We start from the raw sequence: 6,854 nt of genomic DNA, 5'->3' as shown, positions 1-6,854 counted from the left end.
CTTTGTCAACACCAGACTGTCTGGTGTTGACAAAGGCTTTAACAAGCCGAAACGTTCACCTCATTTCATATTTCTCTGTGGATTTTCCGCATATATATATATATAATTATACGCAATTGAAGATCACGAAACACTGATCCTTTGAATGCGGAAAATCCACAGAAAACGGAAAAGAAAGATGAGCGTTTCGGCCGATCAAAGCCGTTGTCAACACCAAACCTTATCACCAATTTCAACCCACAACAGCAACCACTCATAAACAGGGGGGGGGAGGGTAAACGACAAGACTGCCGTCATAACAAGCTAACTGTCAAAAGCAACGGCACTTGGAAGTTACGAGGAGTGAGAAACGGTTCTTCCAATCATCCAATTAAACCCGAGATCGCAGCCAGAGACATATTATGACTGGAGGCCAAGATTTGAGTCTTTATCATCTCCCGGCTGTGTTGGGAAGATGCTAAAGTCAGTGGTGCCTTCATGATAGCTGAAGGAAGATGAAGGAATAGGTATTTTCCTCCTCAGAGGCTTGGAGATACTGCTCGTCAAGCAGCCCGTCCTCTCAAGTTGTCACAACGGACAGAGAACGGTGTGCTAAAATATCCGAACCTAACCTGACCTGAATGAGCGACCCACTCATAGAAAACGAATTTGTGGGATGTTGAGATGTTTTGTACATCGTATTTCGTACGCTGGGGATTTTGACGTTAAAATGCAATGTATTAAGAGGATTAGTGACTTCAAAGGGATGGGAGAGAGAGATTTCAATCCGTTTGTTAATCCCGTGGTTGTATTTGGATTTATTAATCCACGGGTTGTGAGTACCTGGATTTGTTATCCCCTCTGGTTGTGAGTGAGAATGTTGAGTCTCTAGGATTGTGAGTGAGAACGTTGAGAGTCTCTAGGATTGTGAGTGAGAATGTTTGAGAGTCTCTAGGATTGTGAGTGGGAATGGTTGAGAGTCTCTAGGATTGTGAGTGAGAATGTTTGAGAGTCTCTAGGATTGTGAGTGAGAACGTTGAGAGTCTCTAGGATTGTGAGTGGGAATGGTTGAGAGTCTCTAGGATTGTGAGTGAGAATGTTTGAGAGTCTCTAGGATTGTGAGTGAGAACGTTGAGAGTCTCTAGGATTGTGAGTGAGAATGCTGAGAGTCTCTAGGATTATTTGGACTCTAAATATTACTACTAATTAATGCATTTAAACCTGTGAAACAAGATATGTGGAGAAGTCCTTTTAAATTCTGATGTATCACGGCATACTTAGGCTGGATATATATATATATATATATATATATATATATATATATATATATATATATTTTGTTCATAGTTTACAAAAGGCAACAGTTGTTTTTCATATGCTGGAGCCAAAGGATAATAAATCACGCTTAATTGATCAACCACAAGGATTTGTCTTAATTCGGGACGTACTGGGGGATATAACACCTGTTTTGTTACAGAAATCACCTCACCTCACCTCTGGTACTGATGTAAGATGCAAGTATATATGGATTCGAAAAAATCCGCATAGGTTCGAATCTTCCACACGGCTCCGCCGGATTTTCTCATTGATACATCACTTTACTGTGATTACTTTGTATATATATATATATATATATATATATATATATATATATATATATATATATATATAAAGTGTACACCATAAAAAAGGGGGGGGGTGGTAGGAGAAGCGAACACTCTTACGTATTCAGAGTTAAATGGCAAGCTTTTCCCTGAATGCTCTGTGTTCCCTTCTCTGAGGCTGTGGGTCCCTATAATTGCACCAGAGGTGGTACCCCCCTATATATATATATATATATATATATATATATATATATATATATATATATATATATATATATATATATGCGAACAAGCCTGAATGGTCCCCAGGACAATATGCAACTGAAATTCGCATTTGTGTTCCTCACGTGTGCCCCAAAGAATGAGGTGATTTGGTAAAATGCTATGCCCAAGATTACTATCCGAGTGCCGGCGGTGGGGTGGTTCAAATAGCCTCGGCTATCACCTCATTATGTCCGGTCGTGATGGTCAAGTGGATTAAGGCGTCTTGTACATACCAGTTGCGTTGCTTCTGGGAGTATGGGTTCGAGTCACTTCTGGGGTGTGAGTTTTCAGTTATATATATATATATATATATATATATATATATATATATATATATATATATATATATATATATATATATATATGGTGAACGCGTTTTTGGCCAATGTATGGGCCTTCCTCAGAGCAAGATACTCTCTCACTCTGAGAAAGACCCAATATTAACAAAGCTAATTTGATTTAACGATCGATGTAACATTGACAATTTTTTTCTCATTATCTAAACAACTAAATGTTAAACATGAACCACTGCAGTCAAAAAAAAGTGCAACAGCACTTGCTGTCGTAAACAATTTTACGAGACGCTAGTAACTGTCTCCAGTTGAGTGACTGACATCAGAATATAACTGGACGACTGGTTGGTGCGGCAAAAATAGGAAATTATAATACTGGATAATTTATTACTGGGGCTCTTTGCATGGCAGAATCTAAGAAGCGATAAAAACAGAAGTTCCCAAAATAAACCAAGGCCTGGGAGGGGACGTAGCGTATGTTTATGACGAGAGAATCACTGGTCACTGGGCAGTGACTGGTCACTGGGCAGTGGCTGGCCACTGGGCAGTGGCTGGCCACTGGGCAGTGGCTGGCCACTGGGCAGTGACTGGCCACTGGGCAGTGACTCTTAAAGGTCTTCAAAATTGAATGGATTAATTAACTCGCACGATGATTGATTAGTGCATGATTCATGCATGCGAGCAAGTAAGCATGATAATAGATTAAGGAACTGGGCTCGAGATTAGATTAACCAACTGGACTTGGGATAAGCTTAAGCATCAGAGCTTGAGATAAGATTAAGCATCTGAACTTGAGATAAGATTAAGCATCTGAACTTGAGATAATATTAAGAAACAATCGAGCGTTTCAGCGTTTATTTCAAACTCGTAAACTTAGGAAGGTACTTTGCTTATCCTATGGCTATCCAATTGATATCCAGATTCCGCGTTTTAATCTATTTTGATATGTATTGAAACCTATTAATATTCTCATTGTTATATCTTTTCAATGATTTGCATAACAGAGTCATCACCTCCGTTCTTTGTAAATAATTTTGCTTTAATTTTTTACCGTTCAAGAGAGTGTACATAAAGCTTCTTGTGCAGACGATGAGTCACAATAACGGGGCTGAAGATATGATGACCAAATCATATATCAGAAGATGGAGAAACGACGACGTTTCGGTCCGTCCTGGACCAGTATCATGACTGGTTACACGACTTGATAATAGGTCCTGGACGGACCGAAACGTCGTCCAGGACCTATCACACCTTTCGGAAGTTTCGGTCCGAAATTTTTTGATGTGTGGCCAACATAAAGCTAACTTAATTTCTCTCTCTCTCTCTCAAAACAAAAAAGACGATTTAGAATTAACAAATGGTAACCTTCTCAGCACACGCTCAAGTAACTTTATGTCCAGTCAATACTACAATGACCAAACCTGAGCTTCAAAATCTAAGGCAAGACTGTCAGTGATAAATAATGCTGAAGAAAAATATCGGATATAAAGCATTGGTGATGCTTCCAGTTATGATCCCTAGAGTATTCACCACAGTTCCAACACTTGTACACTGATCTGATTAAGTTTAGAGCTATCCTGATCTTTTTCACTAGGAAATTTAGTGGGAAACAATAGATTGGATATCCTGAGAAAAGACATGGAGAGGGAAGCTTGTAGAAGTATTTGAAAAGAATTTTCAAACAAAACAGTTCAGGAGAGGAGAAGAATCCTACCAGCTAGACCAGACTTTGTATTCACAAATAAAGAGATGAAGATAAGAGCATTAAGCATGTAAGACCAACATGGGGTGAATAACCATTGTATGCAGACGAGGAGTCACAATAACGTGGCTGAAATATATATTGACCAAACCACACACACTAGAAAGTGAAGGGACGACGACGTTTCAATCCGTACTGGACCATTCTCAAGTCGAGGACCACAATCGACTTGGGAATGGTCCAGGACGAACCGAAACGTCATCGTCCCTTCACTTTCTAGTGTGTGGTCTGGTCAACAACCACTGCATATCAGTCTTTGATTATGGAGTTGTGATGATAACTGATAAAATAAAAAAAACAGGAGGAGAAAGAGTAGAATGAAAAATTAGCATCCAGTGAACTAGATCACCATAAGGTCAGTTAATGTTGAGAGAATATTCCATTGGTAATAATGTTGAAGGAAAAGAAAGAGCACATGAAATAATGAACAATATATTGAACAATTACAAAGCTGATAGCAGATATATTCCTTCCGCTCTCAACAGATAAATGATCAAAAGAGTACCATTAGCCCATGGTTTGAGAGGCAGTGCTTGAAGAACATATATGAACGACAGGGAATATAGGAAAAATGTCCACCACATAAAAAAAAGAGTAACGAATACACTGGACTTTGGCGAGCACAGGAGATTCGATGTTAAGCATAACATAGCACCCAAAGCCAAGGACCAGCCTAAGCTGATTCTTCGCAACATTACGAGAAACATCTAGGTGAACTTTCAAGTCGTCAGACTATATAAAGGAGTAAGGAAAAGTACTCAGTCAACGTTGTCAAGAAACATTTGCTATCTTCAACTAGATCTGCAACTACAAGTGAACAGAGACTCCAAGACAAATATCCGAAGAAGTATCAGAAGATATTTGAACAAAACTAGAGGAAGTAGGTGTGATGAACACCACATAAATCCTGACAAGATCACATTATATTTGCTAGAAGAAGCAGATGCAAGCATCTTGAAGAACCCTTGCTATATTGACCAGACCACACACACTAGAAGTTGAAGGGACGACGACGTTTCGGTCCGTCCTGGACCATTCTTAAGTCGTAGAATCGACTTGAGAATGGTCCAGGACGGACCGAAACGTCGTCGTCCCTTGAACTTCTAGTGTGTGGTCTGGTCAACATACTTCAGCCACGTTATTGTGACACATCGCCTGCACCCTTGCTATAGCTTCCAACTCTTGACCTGAAAGTGGAGAGAACTAATCAGAATACAGCATTTACATATAACATAAAGAGATGCAAGAGCTACAGGACTTCAACCAGATATGATTTAACATTGCTCGATGAATATCTAAAACTGTATATTTTGGTCTCTAAACTTTGGCACAGATTTACGTAGAAGCCATCCATCTTGACCAGCTTGCTCGAGTTGTATGGCATGACAACAGGAAAATGAGGACTGAGGAGACTGCATCTTCCATGAATGTCAGGATAAATGTCAGAATGCCAGAGAATATATAAACACCTTTGTATAAATGATTAATGATCGAGCATAAACTGTTAAACACAAATGCATGATGGAGAAAGTCCAGCTGTGTCTGGACATAGTCCAGACATAATCCAGAAGTCCAGCATAGTCGAGAATTGTGAGTTTATATGTAAGATGAAAGGAAATCAATCTCTCGTTACTGCAAGATGCCAGATTTAAGGGTGACATGATTGCTATATTAAAAATTCTCGAGTGAATTAACTGGTGCAAACAAGAAAAGGTGACTTCGAAGGAGTGGTATACGAACGAGTGGACGCAGATGGAAACTATAAGAATCTAAATGAATTATAAAGTAAATACTGACAGTAAATTTTGTATAAAATAAATATTGAAAAATTAAATATTGTATAAAGTAAATATTGGGATTGACAAAGTAAATTTAAAAACCAATGTTTAAAGTTAAAGAACAGCAGAACTAGAAGACATACTGGTAAGGCAGTTTAGAGTGGTGTCAGAACTAACTTTTTCAGTCTAACATTCGTTAAATAAGTGGAACTGGCGAGATGAGGAAGATATCGAAACCAGTTAATTCTATCCATAGTTTAAAACGAAAATATAACTTTAAAAAAATGAAAAGACTTACACTGTCTTGAGTGAACTAATGATGGTCGAAAGACGGGGCTTAAGGGCAAATGCCCGACCCTGTAAGCACAGTTAAGTAACTACAATTAGGTGTGTACCGTCCCCCCCCCAACACACACACACAATTCTGGTATTATAAGTATAATCTTGCACGATATTACTGAAAATATCAATATATTCAGATGCATCCCAAACCGTAGTATGGAATCTCTGGCACCACTTTCAGTGCTAAATCACCAGGTACAGCATCCCTTCTACAGTTACATCAGCTACGTCACTAGAGCATCCTCTCACTAGGAACATCACACTGCCCCCAGCATCCCTTCCCTTCCTCCATCTCCAAAATGCAGAATTCCTCTCATATCTTCATCTCAAGTTCCAGCATCCATTTCCCCCTGGGCCACATCACCTTCCGGAGCATTTATAAAACAAGTGCATCTTGCCAGAGTTGCAATGTCATTAAGATGATTGATTGATGAAGATTAAGCCACCCCAAAAGGTGGCACGGGCATGAATAGCCCGTAAGTGGTGGCTCTTTTGAGCCATTACCAGTATCAATAGATGATACTGGAGATCTGTGGAGGTGAGATGTCTCCCGTGGCCATTAAGATAATACGACGCTATTGAAATAGTCAATACTAGGAACGGGGCAAAACCCAAGCTATAATGGACGGTATCTCTAGACAACAGGCCATCATTACGGGCTATTCATGCCCGTGCCACCTCTTGGGTGGCTTAATCTCCATCAGTCAATCAACAAGCAATCAGATACAGGTGTGGCGGAAGACTAGAGAGGAAAAAGACGTGCGCTGGACAGGTGATACATGGTGTAATGTAGATGATTAGTCCGCCTCACAACTCGGGATAATTTGGGTTT

The sequence above is a fragment of the Procambarus clarkii genome, chromosome 33, assembly GCF_040958095.1.
Source record: "Procambarus clarkii isolate CNS0578487 chromosome 33, FALCON_Pclarkii_2.0, whole genome shotgun sequence".
In the NCBI taxonomy this organism is placed as follows: Eukaryota; Metazoa; Arthropoda; class Malacostraca; order Decapoda; family Cambaridae; genus Procambarus; species Procambarus clarkii.
The sequence above is the reverse complement of the archived record's forward strand: the minus strand, read 5'-3'. Positions refer to the sequence as shown.